Source organism: Denticeps clupeoides, chromosome 11 (assembly GCF_900700375.1).
Source record: "Denticeps clupeoides chromosome 11, fDenClu1.1, whole genome shotgun sequence".
NCBI classification, from domain to species: Eukaryota; Metazoa; Chordata; class Actinopteri; order Clupeiformes; family Denticipitidae; genus Denticeps; species Denticeps clupeoides.
In genome coordinates, this window is record NC_041717.1 from 4,103,273 (window position 1) to 4,123,552 (window position 20,280).

Sequence of the window (20,280 nt, forward strand, 5' to 3'; positions counted from 1 at the left end):
TCTCTCCTTCCCCAGCTCTGCGTTCACTTCTGACTTCAGACCAGCAAGATGAAAGAGAATCCAGCTCTGCTGCTCCGGCGGGGTGAGTCTCCCATTTTCTCCCTGATTTATGGATCGATGTCGGACCGTCCACCAAAAAGCGGAATTCGGCCGTCACCGTTTTCTCCCAAAATGCCATCTGGTTCAGCTTTAATGCAGGAACAGATCCCCAGTTTAATTTAATTGTCCCTTTGGGACGACGATGCCTGAGAACGCATGCTTGGCGGGTATTTAGAGACCCAAGAGCCTGGACAATGAACAGAGGTAGACGTTGTCCTCGCCGAACGAACGGGCCGTAATTCATTAGGAAATCTTTTGGATCTGTGATGGCGTTTACGAGCCTCCGTCCGGCCTCTTCTTCTTTCTTAAAGCGTGATTGAATAATCTGCATGAGCTGGTCTGTCAGGGTGGCCGCACATCTCCTCCGTAAATAGTCCCGTATTCTCAATGCTGGTTCAGTATCGCGCACGACGCCGCGATGGAGGTCGTGGATGAATGCCGGCCGGAGGAAAATATAACCTCAGATCGATAGAACGTGATCACCTCCACGACCTTCAGTCACCAGATCCCAACCGATGTCTCCACCAGCTGAGGGAGGATCTTCTCGCTCCGTTCCGTAATTCTCATTCCTGTACGTTCTTATGTACAGTGCTCCATGTCACAAAAACGAGGAACAGGAACCAGTGAAGATGAATTTGGACCCCGGTGTTCGGCGGGGACGGCCTGTTTGTTGTTTTCGACTCTGGCAGTTCCCTCCCTGTCTGCCTGTGGTGCACGTTGATGCTGATGTGTAGGCTCATAAACCACATTAGAGCTAATGGCATCAGGCGCAGGCATCACAAAGCCACTCGCTCTTTTTTTCCAGCCTGTGTGCGCAGACGGGCGCGTAAAAGCGTATAAATATGTGGTCTGTGCACGTGAAGATCGGTATAGAATTACAGGAATATTTGTTTGCTGAGATGTTATTTGTCATTTCAGTGCCCTTCACATGATACAGGATGAGAACTAGATGCAGTTTTTACCGATAATCTTCATGTAAAACAAACTTGGACAAGGTTAGGGTGGGTAGGAGTGGCCTTTCATGTAAAGCTGTCATTGTCCTTTGAAGATTACCCACTAGAAATGGGCATGGTGAGGAAATGGGCATGGTGAGGAAATGGGCATGGTGAGTAAATGGGCATGGTGAGGAAATGGGCATGGTGAGGAAATGGGCATGGTGAGTAAATGGGCATGGTGAGGAAATGGGCATGGTGAGGAAATGGGCATGGTGAGGAAAGGAAAAAATTGAATGTGCAAGTGTGTAATATACAGAATTATAGAAGGAGTACTTAGTGGCAAGTGTCCATTTTTCAGGGCATTATCTTATATGAACAGTGGCCACAAGAACATAAGAGTGTGTAGATCCCCCCCCCTCAGTCGCCTTAAAAGTTGGCCCCCGAAAAAGGGGCTAAGAATTATGCCGAATTTGGCATAACAAACATCTCACCTGCATTTCTGTTCTGGGTTGTGGCTCTCAACCTAATTTGCTTTGCATAAAGTGACAGGCGACCTTGCCCGCACAGGTTTTCAAAGCCCGTTTTGCATCTGCCAAACTCCTTCCATCAAATGTTTGACTTTGTAATTATCAACGCCTTTGTCTTTCTTTCTTATCTTATAAAAGACTAAGAGTCTTTTAATAGCCCGCTGTAGCCTAAAGGAGTTCCCTATTTTGGGCTGCTGGTTGAAGTTGGCCTGAGTTGGTGTGCTGTATTCAGGGTTATTATAGGCCATAATAATCTTTTGCTCTCAAAAGGATTGTCATAGAGTTATTTCATATGGTATTTTAGTCATGTATTACCATAGGAAGTGAAGTGTCCAATTCATCAGCTGTTGTTGCTGGTTAGTGTTTGTTCTTTTATGTGGGATGCACATACACTACACCATCATGTATACTTTGTTAAAGCATCTATAAATAAATCGCTTACATTAGATATATTTGAACACATTTAATTGAATTAATAATGCTAATTACACATGACATCCAATTAAATAAACCAAACATGGTTGCAGAAAGCAGAAGCATTTGGATCATTGTGGGGCTTTCTTTTTTTTTTATGCGTCATCTGGTGTGTCTTCCACTCGTTTCGTTTCGTCTCATATCTCGTTTGCCACTTTCTGTTTGCGGGTCAAAGCATTGTCCAGTTGAGTTGTGGGACAGAAGAGGGACACTGAGAACCCTAGCCAGCTGATAGTGATCTCCCGGTATCGGGTGGTAATACCCGGCCCGACACCTGCACCCAATATCTTAAAGAAGGCGTTAATGTGCAAGGATCAAAGTACCATACACAAACAAACAAAGTGGACGTGTACACACACACACACACACACGGTAAAGCACCAGCGGTACCACGGCTGCCTCTGTGGAAGAGGGCCACCATTTTGGAGAAGAGTTTGGAAGTTTTATTTTGAACGGTTCTTGAGACTCTGCACCTGCAGCTTGTTGTACTCATGCCACAGTGTGTTTTTCTTGGCTCCTTTTGCCGACTGCTGAATAAGAACCACTCTCCCCGCTGGTTCTGTGTTTCTTAAAGCACCAATAGGAACCAGGGTCCAGAGGAACGCTTGTGGTGGCTGCTGTAATTAAAAACTGGTGACTTATGAATGCGGATGAATTCGTTGACCTCTTTCCAGCTTGGGTTTTAATATTCAACGCAGTTGGCCCCCGAGCATCGGTTTACAGGCCCGAGCTTCTGAACAGAGTCTGCGTGGCCCTGTGTCCGTGTGTGCATTCTAGCCGGCAGTCCGGCTGGGTGGGGGTCAGGGTCCCATCAATAAACTGTACAATAATGATCGAATGCGTTCACTTGTGTTCCGTTTCATAGGGCCATTTGTTGGCCTTTTCAAAAAGGCTGCAGTAATAAACATTTCTATCCATGCATTAAAAAAAAACATAAATCAATGTTAATTTGATTCAGACAGAGGATAAGACTGTAATATGTCAAATATTATTTTTTACATATGGGGTACATGGCCTTTAATTGACTGTACATATATAAAAAACTACTTTCTGTGAAGCATTATCCGTTTATAAGATAATTACTAAGATAATTACAAAAGATAAGATGAGATAAGATAAGATAAATGCAAGATTAACATTGTCACGGCAGTAAGTGGACAGTACAAGATAGGAACAGCCAGCATGTCGACTGTATAATATTCAAAAGTTCACTAATATCCATAATATCCATAGCAGTGCAAAAGTACAGCTGTAGAAGGTATTTCTGAACATGATGATCATGACGAAGACATAAACCATTACGGGTGGGTCATTACGATAGCCACGTATAAGCCACGTCAAGGTTACATCGATATTCAAAATGGGAAGGACGTGTCGATAGGTCTTTGTTAACCCTCCACTGCAGATGACAGGATTGTAATGTTTAGTATAGCTGTTAACGTTGGAATATCTCCATTTATAGAGAGAAGACCAGGTCCCCGCCGACAGTATAAATAGAGCCCCTCCATGTTCCTGGTGCGTGTTAAAAAGCCCGTGATCATTTGCATGCTCATAGCTGGAATAGTTGGGGTCGATGAGGGCCGGGCGCCGACCTCCGTATCTGTCAAACGCGCCGATCAAGCGGCCAGCCACATGCGCAGTTGTTGCCGTTTCGCATTGTCCGTGTGCCTGCAGCAGGCATGCCCAGGTCGCAACAATGGCTCGCATTTACAGGCCGGCCAAGTTATTTTTGGAGGTGGCAATGGAAACGCGTGCGGCGACAAGGCTACCTCAGAAAACTGGAATAATACGAGCAGTAGACTCGGGCCCACACACACACACACACACACACACACACACACACACGCGCGCTCTCGCGTCTGTAGCATGGCAACACAACACAGAGCCACAACACAGAGCACACCGACCACGACGGCGGTGATAAACGACACCGTGCGAGTGATCTTTAAAAAAATCCTTCTTTATCGGGGTTGGCACCTTTTGTATATGCAAACTAGTCTGAGGAACCCGAAGGAACGTTCGTAGATGCTAATAAGACAGTTGATGTTGGCACGGACATGTTAACAATGAGCCTGGATAATATTTTCCATGAAATCACACCCTCTTGCCATCAGGTGAAGCTACTTGTGTAAAGAAGGGCTCATTTTCCAGGACCGAGCCGGTTCTGCCGATGCTGCGTCTGTGGGGGAGACGGACGGACTTCTCGGCACCGGGGGCATTCCCTTCAGATGCCAGGTGGTTCTGGACACTGGATATGTTCTCCTGACTTTACTGACACAATAAACCCCCTTCACCCGGTTCCTCAGGTTCTAGCTAATCAACAGCGCACAGAAGCGTGACTGTTCTGCGGGCGGGGGGGGACGGGGGACGGGGGGTACACGAGCAGGGGGATGGGTTCTTTTTTACGGTTTAAAAGCGAAAAGGTGTGGCGTGAACCAGCTCTCCGGCCCCATTTTAATCACAGTCAGATGTCCAGGAGAGACCCCGAGTCTGGGGTGATTGGCAGAATGTGGGTCCGGGGAGAAAGATCAGAAGTGTCCTGTTTTGAAGAGGAAAAAATGTTGCTCCAAATCACCAAAAATACTAATAAATCCAGAAAAAAAGCCCGTTCTTTTGTCATTTTAGTGAAGGCTAACCAGCCGCACGGTTAGTTTGAAAGGTGCGTGGAATATTCCGCTGGCACCGGGCGGAGGGCATGCCACTTTACAAGAAATAACAGGGCGACTCCACGCTCGCCACAAGCCCTGCCATGTGCCAGTGGGACTTTTTAATGCAGAAGGAGATGTGCGCTGTAATAAAAGGGCTTTTTGTTGAGCTATTTGTACTGTGAGGGGTCAGCACAGATCCTGCGGCTCCTCTAAAGTGGGCTCAGGGTATTCGCTTACTTTGTTGTCTGGAGATAAAAAAAAGAAAGAAATCTGCTTACAAGTAGACGTGGAACAAAATACTGCCATGTCATATACAATAGACAGATATAATATTCTGCCGCAAACACTGAGAAACAAGCAGGCCAGCAGGTTTCTGTTGCAGTTTGAGTTTAATTTGAAGTTGTGAAGTGACAAGAATGGGGTTTCATTTCAAGGTGTTACACAAGACGTAGCGCATTGGATGTGTTCAGTTCTTTAACATTGCTTGGTAGTGATGCTGTAATATCTGCTGATAACCGTTTTTTATGAGGATTTGGACACACCTTCTCATTCAATGTGTTTTCTTTATTTTCATGACCATTTACGTTGGTAGATTCTCACTGAAGGCATCAAAACTATGAATGAACACATGTGGAGTTATGTACTTAACAAAAAAAGGGGAAATAACTGAAAACATGTTTTATATTCTAGTTTCTTTGCTCTGATTACTGCTTTGCACTCTTGGCATTCTCTCGATGAGCTTCAAGAGGTCGTCACCTGAGATGGTTTTCCAACAGTCTTGAAGGAGTTCCCAGAGGTGTTTAGCACTTGTTGGCCCCTTTGCCATCACTCTGCGGTCCAGCTCACCCCAAACCATCTTGATTGGGTTTAGGGCTGCAACTATCGAATATTTTTGTAATAGATGATTCTGTCGTTTTTTTATCGATTGATCGATTAATCGGATAACTCATACAACAATTTGTTTAAAAAAAAAGGTGCTTCAAGTAAAACAAGCGCACCTGGCTGCAACTGGTGTGGAGCTTCACAATAGGCGGAAACATGTCACCTCCACAGTAGGCGGAAACACGTATACAACTTTGGTGAATTAAACAAAGCCTCAAGGCAAAGAATTTTCCCCAAACATTTTTGTAATCGAATTGTTAAAATTATTTAGGTCCGGTGACTATGGAGTTTTTTGTTAAGTACATAACTCCACATGTGATCATTCATAGTTTTGATGCCTCCAGTGAGAATCTACCAACGTAAATGGTCATGAAAATAAAGAAAACACATTGAATGAGAAGGTGTGTCCAAACTTTTGGCCTGTACTGTATACTTGCATGTGTTTTCTCTGTTATACTTTATCAAGCTTAACAGGGACTTTTACATAAGCTACAGGGGCTAAGGAACATATTAACACAGGTAAACTGGTTATTTTAAATGTTATTATTATAATCATTTTTAGTTTGTTAATAACACATCCACTTGATCCCTCTGATTATTATAATGAAAGTTAAATTTTGGTCATGGTTATTTTGATAGCTGTAACTGTGTTTAATTGCTAGTGATAAGGACTTAATTAGTGACAGATTCCTTATAGCTGGTCACATTTTGGGGATCCCTGGGCAGTTAATCTTCACAACTTTTCTTCATAATGTTCTACTCAACATTTCATTTATTTATGCAGCGCAAAAGCTGTTATTCTTTATTTCGTTCCCTTTGCCTTAAATCTGAAAAATTTATTTCAGTTTCAATTTAGCCAAGCCCTTGTTTTAAAGGTCCCCTGAGATTAATTTATTTTGCCTTTATATCAGTCTTATTGGTCTCCTAATACTGTATTTGAAGACAGAAATTCAGCCTTGTTGCAGAATTACAGCCACTTTGATCCAGTCCCACAATCAGATTTCCCAGGACGCGCCGTTTCCGTGTCTGTAGCTTTAAATGCTAATGAGCGGGAGAGAGGCGGGACGAGGAGAAAAGCGGCCTTTAGAAGTTGATTTAATCAACACCATTTACCAACCACAATGTTTGGTGCAGACAGGAAGTCGTGTTGTGTTTCCCCCCCAAAAAAATCTTGCTTGATATAATAAAAAAAATATTCTCATTTTTATATACAGTCACCAAGGAACTGCATTGCTTTGCACATTTGCAAGCCATTGGTGCAGCTACTTTTCTAGGGGAGGGCTGGGAAATTCTCTGGTCAGAAAAAGCATGAGAAAGGGGTGGAAACCTTTCCCCTTATGACGACACAAGGGGAGAAGTTACAGATCCGACCTTCTGAGCTGCCGCTCTCTGAGCAGGATGTTTTGGCGGTACATCATTTTCTCTGTGACCAGCTCGATTTGCCAGACATGTCAGGCATGTGGATATGTGGGACATTGTATGCCGTTTATTATCAGATAGCTCATATGTTATAGAGTGGTGGACACTTCTGCAGACACAGTGAACAGATGTTTCTATGAGCCCATCTCATGCTTTATGAGCACCAGCTTTCTTCTTTTTTTTTTTTTTGGAGATCAGCTTTGATTAGTGGTGGAGTCACAGACAGGTCTCAGAGTCTTTCTGCCAGGAAATTGGAGGATAATCTCCCTTTATGTCTCGGCGGCAGTTTGCTGAGACTCCACTCTCTCACCCGCGATAGAGTAGTGCTGCATGTGACGAATGGGTGAATGTCTCGATTTGTGCATATTTGTCAATGTCATTGTCTTCATGACCTCAAGTCTGTTTCTGAGATGCTGTCATTTCATCACGAACAGAAGATGACTGCGCTGGTGACCTTGCTCTGTGCTTGCTTGGATTAAGACACAGTGCTGCTGGTGGGACTTTGGGCTAAGGGCTCACTTAATAGTAAATAAATAGGGAGCAAGAAATAGGAATAGTGATGACTATATAGTGATGTATATATATAAACACACACCACACACACACACAGAATGGTGTCTGAGCTCTCTACTTAATTATAATGTGATGATTGTTTGGCTCAGCATTGTGTGTGTGTGCATTATAATTTGACCTCACGAGCACATAACTTTTTCTTTTACTTGTGTTGATCATGTATTTACATGTATTTTAAGGGTGCTACTTTGAGTGCTGGCAGCGTGTTTATGCGTTGGCCTCATTTATGACCTTTAACATGTTGCCCAGATCGGCTATTTAAATAAAATATTCAGCTGGAACAGATTTTTCCTGCCGAAAGAACCGTATTTTTCATGCTGTGTTTTGTGCTGATTCCAAGACTTCTAAGAAGGATGTGGAAGCAAATCAACATGCACTTACTGATACCTGACCATTTGGAAGGTGAGGGACCCAGCAGGCACTTTGTGGCGAAGATTTAAGTAAATTGGAAGCCTGAGGCTGGTGGGTTCCCAGCTCAATTCTGAATCCTCCAGAGGTTAACCCCCCTCTCTCTGTAAACAGGGCAGGAATCAACGTGGCCGCCTGTCCGCGGTGAGAGGGTGAGCCTCCAGGAATAACATTCCAGCGGAGCGCGGCCGGCTATACACACAAAGACGTACCTGTTGGCCCGGGCCGGCGTGGCTCCGGCCTCCGTGCCAGTCGCTCTGCGTCTCTTCAGTGGCCTTTACTCCTGACCAAATGTGGCACAGAGCGAAGACCTGTCGCACTGCACCTTGCCCGCACCGAGCGCGTCTGCTTGTGCACGGAGCTCCAGCAGCAGAGGAAACTGGTGACATTTTCCCCTGCCGCATGTGTTTCTTTTTACCAGCTGCGATTCATGCGCCTCTCTGGGCTCAGATGTTGACCCCTGGCCCATCCGGCGAAGAGAGATGACTTGGGTGGGGGGAGCTGCTCAGTCTGTGTTTGAGGTGATAGACCTACTTCATAGCCACACTGGGTCAGCTTCATAGTACATTGAAACATTGATCTTTAGGTTAAAGATGGACATCCATTAATCTTTTGTTTACTTAATTATTCACATTAACTTTGTAATATTAAGCATGACACGGTATTACAATTATTTTCTTAAAGTAATGATTAGGAGCTTTCATACACACACATATCTATATCTATACATATCTTGTATCTATAGGTGTATGTATAGAGTAGGTAAGTGTAATAGAGTGGCTCTGGGACGAGGCGGGGTCAGACTCTAGGTGTGGGCTAGAGTCGGCCCTCGGCACCAGCTGCCGCGGCGTGCTGATTGATGGAGCAGAGCTGCTGCGATCCCGTCAGCTGGTGGATCAGAGGCGGCGTTCGTGGGGAGGCATTCACACGAGATTCCGCACGTACATTGTTCTTGTTATTCAGGTGTCAGACACACAGATAAATAACTGGCATGTGTTTTTGTTGGTGGTGAACACATGTACAACCACTAAATGAGTGAGGCTCAGTTTCAAACTTTGTCATAAATTCTAGGTTTTTACCAGAACACTTGTAGAACTAAATGATAATTGAATAATGTAATTATAATGTATTATGAAGTAGCTGATAGAGCAGGCAGTCTCAATAAAGTGGCTGATGGAGCAGGTGATTTTAATAAAGTGGCTGATGGAGCAGGCGGTCTTAATAAAGTGGCTGATTGAGCAGGCGGTCTTAATAAAGTGGCTGATGGAGCAGGTGATTTTAACACAGTGGCTGATGGAGCAGACCGTCTAAATAGAGTGGCTGATGGAGCAGACGGTCTAAATAAAGTGGCTGATGCAGCAGGCGGTCTTAGTAAAGTGGCTGATATGCAGGTGATTTTAACACAGTGGCTGATGCAGCAGGCAGTCTTAATAAAGTGGCTGATGGAGCAGGCGATATTAACACAGTGGCTGAAGGAGTAGGCAGTCGTAATAAAGTGGCTGATGGAGCTGACGGTCTTAATAATGTGACCGGTGGAGCAGGCGGTCTTAGTAAAGTGGCTGATGGAGCAGGTAGTCTTAATAAAGTGGCTGGTGGAGCAGGCAGTTTTAAAAAGTGGCTGATGGAGCAGGCGGTTTTAATAAAGTGGCTGATGCAGCAGGCGGTCTTAGTAAAGTGGCTGATATGCAGGTGATTTTAACACAGTGGCTGATGCAGCAGGCAGTCTTAATAAAGTGGCTGATGGAGCAGGCGATATTAACACAGTGGCTGAAGGAGTAGGCAGTCGTAATAAAGTGGCTGGTGGAGCAGGCAGTTTTAAAAAGTGGCTGATGGAGCAGGCGGTTTTAATAAAGTGGCTGATGGAGCAGGCGGTTTTAATAAAGTGGCTGATGGAGCTGACGGTCTTAATAATGTGACCGGTGGAGCAGGCGGTCTTAGTAAAGTGGCTGATGGAGCAGGTAGTCTTAATAAAGTGGCTGGTGGAGCAGGCAGTTTTAAAAAGTGGCTGATGGAGCAGGCGGTTTTAATAAAGTGGCTGATGGAACTGGCGGTTTTAATAAAGTGGCTGATGGAGCTGACGGTCTTAATAATGTGACTGGTGGAGCAGGCGGACATAATAAAGTTGCTGATGGAGCAGGCGGTCGTAATAAAGTGGCTGATGGAGCAGGCAATTTTAACACAGTGGCTGATGGAGTAGGAGGTCTTAATAACGTGGCTGAAGGAGCAGGCGGTCTTTATAAAGTGGCTGATGGAGCAGGCAGTCTTAATAACGTGGCTGATGGAGCAGGAGGTTTTAATAACGTGGCTGATGGAGCAGGCGGTCTTAATAAAGTGGCTGATGGCGCAGGCGGTCTTAATAACGTGGCTGATGGAGCAGGCGGTTTTAATAACGTGGCTGATGGAGCAGGAGGTTTTAATAACATGGCTGGTTTGTGAGTGTGTTTTAGGACAGTGTTTTTAATGATAATGTGTTTGATTTCTGGGATTTATGCAAGTTCAGTGGAGCAAATGCTGAAATGACAAAACAACTGTAAAACTAAGCCTGGGTTTGAAACATTTGCTCGTTCATGGTGTGTCTGACCCACGTACCAGGTGGTTTTTCAACCTTTTCCCCAGTTTTCTGTGTTTTTCCAGGTTTTTCCGACCCCAATTGGTGGCACAGACACATCCAATAAGTCAAATGGTGCATCTCACAATTTGGGGCAGTGGTGGCCTAGCGGTTAAGGAAGCGTTTCACAATGACAATAACTTCACTTTCACAAAGGGCTTCATCCTCGCCTTGACCCTCGGGTTGCTAGCTTCAGAAGGTTCACTGCATTTAAACTCCACACAGCAGCTGTGATTTTTATTAACAGTCTCAAGAGTCTCCTGATGTAGCACTTGAAAGATCCTGAGTATCAAAGTTTGAGAACCAAGGCCCTGTGTACTGTGATTATGCTTGGACCTGTATAAAAGTCAAAATCGGGCTGCTGCAGGGTGAACTTTTATTCAATGGGTGCTTCGGAGGTGTGAGATGAAACATTAGATTTAACAACTGCACGTCTCGATGTCCCTCTTTACTTTGGATGTTGGACAATGTTCTGTTGAAATCCAAAGCAGCTGCTTTACAGTAAATAAAGTGTAACTGCAGGCGGTTGGCTTTGCCACTGTGGGATGGCAGAGCTTATGGCCCGGCCATGACATCACTTCTGCTGAATGTGCTTCTGTAGTTTAATTTCCCTGAAGGTCCTGGGCGGATTACACGTCCAGACAAAGAGAATTTTGAGCCTCTTGGCACAAGCCTTAAGATTATGCAAGTGTAAAACACCTGATAACTTGACGGATCTGTTATGATCACTGAGATTATTCTGTTTTGAGTGATGCATCCATGTTAGGCTTCTTTGTTTGTAGCCATGCTTCTGATAATATTTTAAACAAATCGTCTGGGACTTGGCTTTTGTTATAATGTTGTAACCCAGTGTTTCATGTGAAGGGAGAGAGATCAGTTATTGAGACAGGAACTCCAGGATTTCATCATTTTTGGTGATCAAAATGATCTCAGAATTTCGCGATTCTACATAGGCCTAGTAAAGCGGTGCAAAGGTGACAGCAATGTTGTTGTGCATGGGAAATACTGCCACCAGACGGGTTTTGTAGAACAGTTCTAACTTTTATGTGAAGGATTTAAGGTTAACTTTTTTGCCAAAAATACTTTTTAAGTATTGCAAATATTCAGTAAAAAATTGGTCTTGATCACAAAATTGTGATTCAGCCCCTCAGCTTTGGAGGCTGGCATTACCTGCATCATTTCAGCACTGGGCAGTATCACTAGACTAATGCCTGCTTGTTGCCTGAAGCGTCTCAGCACCAGGCCGAACCTGACTTGGTGACGTCTACATTGTTGTGAGTCAGCCTGGCTCAGTTCCATTACTAGGGTTGCCAACTTTCTCAACCTGAATTTTACTAATGGTATCAGATTGAAAAGGTAATCAGTGGTATAGCACATCCCCTGTCCTCCTATACAGATCACGTTCGGCAAGGCAACCGAACCACTGCATTATGGGATGTTCTGTTTCTGAGGTGTGGTGGGGCAACATCCCGCAAGATCACTTTATATAAATCTATTATTAAGGTGCTTATAACATGCAAACTATAGGTCCCATAATGCAGTGCATACTTGACAAACTGAGCATGCACGGCACTTTGGTGACATCGGCGTGGAAACTGCTCCTGTACAGATTCAGCTGTACTGTAAAGATCACGTTCGGCAAAGCAACTGAAGCACTGCCGTGCTTGGAATACGGGACTGAAGCTGTCATGGATGGGACCAATATATATCACCCACATTTCGGACATCCAAGACAATTTGGGACGGTTGACAACCCAGTCCATTACAAACATCCTTGATGTCGCATTGACAATCAGCTGCACAACAGGTTAGTTATTCCTGCTTGTAGAGGAACAGTCCAGCTCGTGGTCATTTGTGGGGGTTCAAATGTAAAACAGAAAGAAGGGCCAGCCTGTCTCGGGTGACCCTGCAGAGGCGGAGGGCCGCGGTCTGGCAGGGTTTGACTCCGGGACTGCAGAAGCGTGTGACAGATGTGGCCCCAGTATGCCCTGGACCTCTGGAGGATCAAAGCCTGTTTGTGCTGCCTTGCTCCTGGGAATGTGTGGAGGAATGAGGAGGTAGTCAGATCTCTGCATGGTTACTCAGGCCTGTTCCAGGCAGGCGCTCTCTTGTGAGGTGAATGTTCTGTTGGGCTTCAGAACATGAAGAAAAATTTCCATCTGGAATAAATTACAGGATTTTTCAGTCACAGAGTTTATTTCACATTGTGTTGCTGCATTTATTGTGAGACACTGTGCTACACCACGGACTTACTGTAACTACAGTGTATATAGATGAGTACTTAATGTACTACATAATGTGGTATGGTAATAAGCAATGGCGTCTAAGGCCCTGTACACATGTTTTTCTATCAATCTGGCCTTGCACCCACATGGAGATGGCGTTTCAGGGCACTCGGAACAGGTTCCAGAGTGAATTCCTCTTTTTTTGTGGGCAAAATGCTGACGTATTAGCTCAGCGTCCAACCTGACCTATAACCTGACCTGTAAATGCGTCATACATACAACATTGGCGGATAACACATTTGTGGTTGTGCTGTAGCGTCTGCAGAAACTGATATCCTCTCTGAGGTGCACGCTTCTAATGAAAAGACAAGGCTGGAGAACAACGACGTGTTTAACTCACCGCGGAGGAGAACTAGATGAGTTACAGCGCTACCTACAGGTGTGTGTGTGTGTGTGTGTGTGGACCACAACATTTCAGATAACACTTTTTAGAAACCAATGACTGGAATATTAGTGAACTCACAAACTCATCTAAACAGTGTGTGTTTTAATTCATTTCATTAACTGAATAAAGAGGACAGGATTCTGGCAATTTGATGGTTGATCAGAGAGCTTTTTTTTGTTTTTGTCAGTGAAGCTGAAAATGATTCAGTTACTAAAACATTCTATTCTACCTAAAAAAATGATCTCCATCACATCATGAAGGAAAATTTTAGAAGAACCTTGTGTTTAAGGTGCCATGTGATTATTGAACCGTAATGGGTGCTGTAAATAAGCTTCTTAAGAAAAGACCCTTTCCTTTCCCTTTTTTTTTAACAAAAGTGTTGCAGGTTTTTGACTGGTAATCCCATCTGTTAGCCTATACACTTTTTGTTGTGCGTTATTCAAGAGGGAGACGATGCACAAAGGCTGTGTGAAAGGAGGGATTTGCAGAAATCTCCCACTGATCCCTGCAGAAACAACCCCGTCTGGGGGGCGGTGCGCTGCCCTCCTGCACAGGAACCTCGCACTCCCTCTTCAGCAGCTCAGCCTCACATCCACGCTGCCTGAACCAGCAGAGGCTCATAGAACCTCTATACCCACTGATCAGCATCCATGGTTATTTAGAATTTACTTAACTGGTTGCTGAGATGCTGTATGGACACAACCTGGAACAATTTATGGAGGGATATTGCTGAGCAATATCTAGAGAATATAAAATGTGACCATTCATTCAGTAAGTTTGATATGAAATCAAACTTACTTAAAAATGATTTTTTAAAGAATATTTAGCATTTATTAACATGAATGTTACACACATTGAATTAAAACATAAATATGTTGGCATAATGCATCATTGCACCGGTCACTTGTTTCATAATTAATACTTTTCAAGTTCGCTCATCACGTTCAGAGTCAGTGTCCACCTGTCAACATTTTCTACAGTTTCATTTCTTAAAATAGTGCATGAAAAACAATTTTTAAGACATCTCTGATCATAAATACGTGCCAGTTGTCACCTGACAGTATTGCAGCATGTCTCACACACATTTAGATTTCATGACTGATGGGACTCAGTCATCCAGCCCCCAATAATGAGCAAGGGGCCAAATATATCTGTTCTAATTTCGTCCACTTAGCAGTAAAACGAATGAATCAAGCCCTTTGTCCCAAGCAGCAGGTTTGTCCTAACTATAGCACGTGGGAGTATTTTTATAGACTTGCCAAACAGGTCAGCTGTAAAAACGACATGCCGTGTGAAATTTTTCCCGTGTGATTTCATGGGTTAGCTTATATTTTCTTTTACAGTCATTAATAGGCACACCCAGCTTGCTCATTTTTAATTTGGGGCAGCTTTGTATACTTTTCCAAAAAAAAAAAACTCAACGAGAGACATTTCAAGTCTAGATTAATAAAATAGTGTTGTGTGTGTCATCGGCATCTCTTGTTAACCATATAGCCTGATCTCGGTAAGGACGTCTATGACATCAGTCAGTCATTCTGCAAATGCGTAACAGGGAGCTGTTTCTCTAAGCGTTATAAGCCTTTCAGGAGACGGTGGCAGACAATGCTGATGACTCTGCCTATTAATGGCGGGTGTGGTAACACTGGTGAAGGGCAGATGTTTGTTTGTTTACTACTTTGTAAAAGTAGCTGTTCGCATCTTTTTGCGTAAACATTCCGTATTTTACTGGAGGACACCACTAGGGGGCAGACCAGAGAACACTGGCTGTATTAGACATGTATTCTGTGGAGGTGCGGGAAAACACAGACTCTTCATAACCGGCTGCTAGGTTATGTTGCTGCTGTCACGTCCGACCTCTATACTGCCCCTGCTGTCCAGATATGTATTGCATCGTGTGTTTCTGAGGACACGGGATGCTGGACAGGAGGCTGATATGCAGGGCTTCTGTAAAAGCAAATTTTACCACAGCGTACCTCTGCTTTGTGTTCAGTTTTGGACAGGACATGCTGGCGATAATGTGTGACAATACACTGCGTATCGGTTCCGACTGTAATTGTGTGCTCTGCCTGTGTTTATGCAGGCGGTGTGGAGGCACATGAAGAACTGAGTGCATAGTACGGGCTGAGGACGGTGGACACACACACACACAGAGGTAAGGATCTAGCGGTACAGACATGCTCTGGGTCACTCTACCTGATGTTTTTCGTAAAAACGGCTACCGTTGGGCCTGTTGCTTTAATCGTATCACCTTGCTCAGGGCTTCATGACTGGTGTGCCATCTGTCCCTATGAATGGGCGCTAGAAGAGGCGCTTTAGAGGGACGTGCTCAGGTGCGCTGCTAAAAGCTCCTGTCAGCAGCACGTTGAGTCGGCTGTGGATGAAGGAGGGCCCGTTTATCACCAGGGAGGCTGAGGTTCATTCCTGGTTACGCGGTGTGAGCCGGGGGCCTTGGTTCTGTATGGATATGGCCAGCACTCTCTAAATTCCCAAAGCCCTAGATGCAGCGCAGTGAAATAACTGTTGGTTGTGAGCAGACTGTGTGTGTGTGTGTGTGTGTGTGCATTCCAGCTTTGTTCCATGATATCACAGTTGTGGCGGACCCAACAGGAGAGGCACCCAGCAGCTGTGTGGCTCATCTCTCTCCGCTCTCCGATTACACAACACTCCGCTCTCTCCCTCCATTCCACAACAAGGCGCCTTGTTCTCCCAGCCCAGACGCTCAAGGATAGGTGCGACTAGACCCCCCCGCACCACCACGCCCCCCCCCCCCCCCCCCCTTCCCTTCCTGCCCCGAAGACAAGGTGAGGACAGCACCGAATGTCCTGTCACCAAGAGGGCGTGAGAGGCGCGCATGCAGCCAGCCCGTCGGCTAGGGGTTCAGTCCAGACTCAAAAGTCGGCGTCCTGCACCGCAGGGCCTCCGCGTTGAAGTCTTGCTCGGTCTCTAGGGGGCGCTAAATCGCCAGAGGCCCATCATGAGGTCCCAATCCCGCCAGTCATTGCCACAAGAGAATCATGAGCACTACGCCTCTACCCAGGGTGACATAAAGATCGGTCCATAACCTGACTTACGAATGATGTAAGCACGTACCGAAATAAACGCGGTTTAAACATAGCGCCACGCGTATATATAGATGTAGAGAAGACCCGTCGTTTCGAGTATGTGTGTGTGTGTGTGTGTGTCTGGTTCCTGGTAAGATGGACCCTCTGGATACATGCACCTGTCTGGAGCTTGAGCACGACAAAAGCCAGGATTACTTGCCATAAAAACACTGGCGGCAAAAAAAAAAAGTGCTTATGAGCTAAACGAGGCGCTGCCCGCCTCCTTTTAATCCCTGTTTGGGTACAGGCCGTTTCCTAAATAACCGCAAGGAACGTGAGACGCCGCCGCGGCGTCCTCCAGGGCTCTGGAAGGATTTCGGCTGGGGGGTTTTTTTCGGGCCAGGCGGCCTCTTTCTCACTGAGGAAACATCGCGTGTTGTGGCAGCGAGGGCGTCCCCGTCCCTCGCCGCTATCTCCTGATGTGTCTGCCGGTGCAGATTGTGCCTCTTCGGCGATAACGTTTCTCCTGTTGTTCTTCGGCTGCTTCACGCTCCTAAATCTCACAAACTCTGCGGTGTTTAGATGGTTCAATTTCTTTCGGTCCTGACATTGAACTCTGACCTAAAACTACACAAGATCGGCACAGTCATATACATAAAAGCTATTATTTTTATCTGTATATACCCATAAAGTACCCATAAGGGGTGGTAGTAGCCTAGTGGGTAACACACTCGCCTATGAACCAGAAGACCCAGGTTCAAATCCAACTTACTACCATTGTGTCCCTGAACAAGACACTTAACCCTGAGTGTCTCCAGGGGAGGACTGTCCCTGTAACTACTGATTGTAAGTTGCATCTGATAATTGCTGTAAATGTAATGTAAATGTAAGTAACGTGCATGAAGAACTAGAGATTTGTATCCCACAATTAACAATGATGGTGTAAATGGAATATTGAATGAAAAGAATATACATTAATTGTATTATTTTTAATGTAGTGGTCAAAGTAAACTTTATAATCTGCAGCCCAGTATATAGGAAGACGAAACGAGTTACAGTAAAAAAAAGGAAGTAAAAACAACAAACCGAACACAAAGTTGGCATGTATACATGGGGTATTTACATGAATTTATTTCTGGTTTTTTTTTTTTCGTCTACTGAAGAACAAAGCTGGCAGGTTTCAGTAACGAAATCATTAATAATGTCTTAAAACCAGAACCGCCGCAGTGATCCAGTTACGAACAGTGAATTCTGTCAGCAGCGTTTCCGTCTCCTTTTACTCTCCCTTCTTTCTTTGGCAGGTAAATGGAGGTTTTGTTTCCCTGTCACTACCGTAGATAATGAAGGATTTCAAAAGTCTCTGCGACGCACAACAAAAAGTTCCCTTAAACTCCTCCAGCAGGATGGATCGCCGTTCCAGCAGATGCTTTTGTACTTCTTCCCCCCATTGTGCTTCAGCTCATTTCACCGACTCTGCCGCTGCACCGTGGATGGAGCAGATTAGGCTTATGGGGGAATCGCGGCGTCTGTGAATGGCTAAGCTCAGCGGCAAGGGGGTCTCCCCTCCGGCGCTTTCATACACGACACAACCATCAAGCCCGACGCAGCATTCGCATGCAAATGGGCGTGCGTGACGGACAGCCGAGCTCCGGGGGAGGATGAGGAGGAGGAGGAGGAGCTAGCGGCAGGGAAGCGCTGTGATGTGGTCTGCGTGAAATACAAAGGGAAGCGCCCAACCTGACCTACCGCTTTTTCTTATTTATGGTCCCTATTTACCTGTAGCATCTACTTGCCAACCTGACACAGTCATTAAATATCTGCAGAGATCAGGAAGACTAATTTAAAGTCACGTTTATCCACAGGCGTTAAAATATAATACTTTAAAAAAAAAAAAAAAAAGAACCGAGGCCTGTCTGATATCTGATCTCTTTAATTAGGCCCGTTTGAGATTAGTGACATGGCGGTGGCCCGCGCCATCGTCTGGTGTGTCCGAAGGGCCGAGAGTGTGCAGTGAGCGTGACACGATTAACGGTATTTAAATCCGATAGCCATCTCCCCATAATTGGAGTGTACTCTTCTAATGCATTCTTATCTTATTGGATTGTGTCGTCGACAAGTGCCGCATTGTTCGAGGTAGAGCGGAATTCGGCCCGCCACTTCCTCCCTCCCGCGTCACTCCGCCCCTGTTTGGCTTCTATACGAGCTCAAAACGTCCATTTAAACCAAAAGTAAAGTGACACTTCTACGGGGGGTCATTTTAACACGAAACATTAGGCTCATTCAAAAAACATATTTTACTTGTGGCTTGAACCCCCATCACCAGTATCTACTCAACTCTAAGCACGTATTGGGGAAATATATGTGTGTGTGTGTGTGTTTTTTCTTTTATCTTGTTTTTCCTGGAGCGTCATCATTCCTGATCTGTCTAAAGACGTTTTCTGAAGCAGAAGCACATCTGAAAGAAACCATTCACATCTCGGCCATGGACGCTGCCCAAGAAAAAGCCAGACATCTGTTTTCCGCGGCTCAGCAGCGATTCCCGTCATAATTCCGCCGCTTATCTAGCCAAGCATCGTGGCAAATGTAATGTAATGTGGACAAACTAGGCCGAGATATCAGCCTAATGCTGCCTGGCCTCATGTGAGGCGCGGGTGGAGGACGGGGAAGGGGTAAACATGTTGTTTTTCGCCCCTCTTCAGCCTAATCCGCTCAGGCCCCAGGTTCCGCCTATATCAGGGCTTTCCTTTTTTACCCCGCACCCCAGACGTATGCCGCCGGAGGGCGGAGTAATGAAGAGATTGAGTTAGCTTTGACTGACTTGTGACTTGTCGGTTCCATAATGAAGCCTCTGTGATGTCTTGTGTTTTGCGTTTGTTCATTGACGGTGACCGGTGGTGAATCTGCTCTGAGAGTCAGGAGTCAGACCAGTTTTACACCGGTTTTACACCGGTTTTACACCGGTGTACCTGTCAATGCGGTATACGATTTCTGAAAATTCAGTTGTCAGATAGCAGGTATCAAGAAAAAGTGACAAATAAAAACAGATAAATAACAAAATAGGTTGGCGAATCAAACTAAAAGGTTCATGTTGTCAGTGTTCATATTTCATGTACAAATCTCCAATTATACCGTATATTAAAGTCCAATTATGTAAATCTAATTGCAACATTTTGAATTTGTGAAAAAGTGACAAATAAAAACAGATAAATAACAAAATAGGTTGGCGAATCAAACTAAAAGGTTCATGTTGTCAGTGTTCATATTTCATGTACAAATCTCCAATTATACCGTATATTAAAGTCCAATTATGTAAATCTAATTGCAACATTTTGAATTTGTATTGTATGAAGTGATTATGACCCCACACTTATTCTAGAAGACGAGAAGGTGTCTGTGTGGACCTCACGTTCTCCGCTGTAAACACTTCAGCACAGACGTAAAAACTTTTATTTGTTTGGTCTATTGCAAATTCATTAGTTCCGTTACATAATTCAACAAAAATACAAATGTTCAGCGGCTTATTAAAAAAGTCTTGCAGGGATTAATAAAGTGTAATAAAGTTCTGAGCGCGAAGACACTGGGACATTGCAGGTGAGACGTCACCGCGCGGATCCTGGCTGGAGGTCACGGCAGGAGAGTCGGTTCCGGCTGTGTAAATGAGCGCCTTCTTCTCCGGCCCGGAATAATAACGTTAGCTTGAATCAGACAAATCGCTGCAAGCAGCTCGAAGGAGGAGGCTGTTAGGGGCTGGAAGTGGAGGGAATGATATTTGTGGAATGGAGCGAATGATATTTATATCCTTAGAGTAGTTTCGAATTTGTCAAATTGTTTTAACAGATGCTGAGAGGAGGGCTTATGCAGCCGCGGGAAGGCCATTATCAGTAGATTAGCTTTTCTTGCAGAGGGGAATTTGATTGTCCCGCCGTCGACGTGTTGAGAAAGAAATTAAGAACGGCCTCCCTGGCCAGAGAGACGATGCCCTTAATGAAGAAATGA

The 20,280-nt window shown here is 44.9% G+C and overlaps 1 protein-coding gene across 4 annotated transcripts in view; it reads left to right on the plus strand.

Annotated features, from left to right (window-relative positions):
- LOC114799305 (bone morphogenetic protein receptor type-1B) overlaps positions 1-20,280 on the plus strand; it is a 57,181-nt gene that overhangs the window by 5,033 nt on the left and 31,868 nt on the right. For 2 of the 4 annotated variants that reach the window (XM_028995823.1, XM_028995826.1), the window contains exon 2: positions 15,324-15,395. The exons of 1 other annotated variant lie outside the window; for it this stretch is intronic. The gene's annotated coding sequence lies outside the window, so the exon portion shown is untranslated. Of the gene's footprint in view, positions 1-15; positions 83-15,323; positions 15,396-20,280 lie in introns of all 4 variants that reach the window. One more of the 4 variants, XM_028995824.1, reaches the window with a different exon arrangement.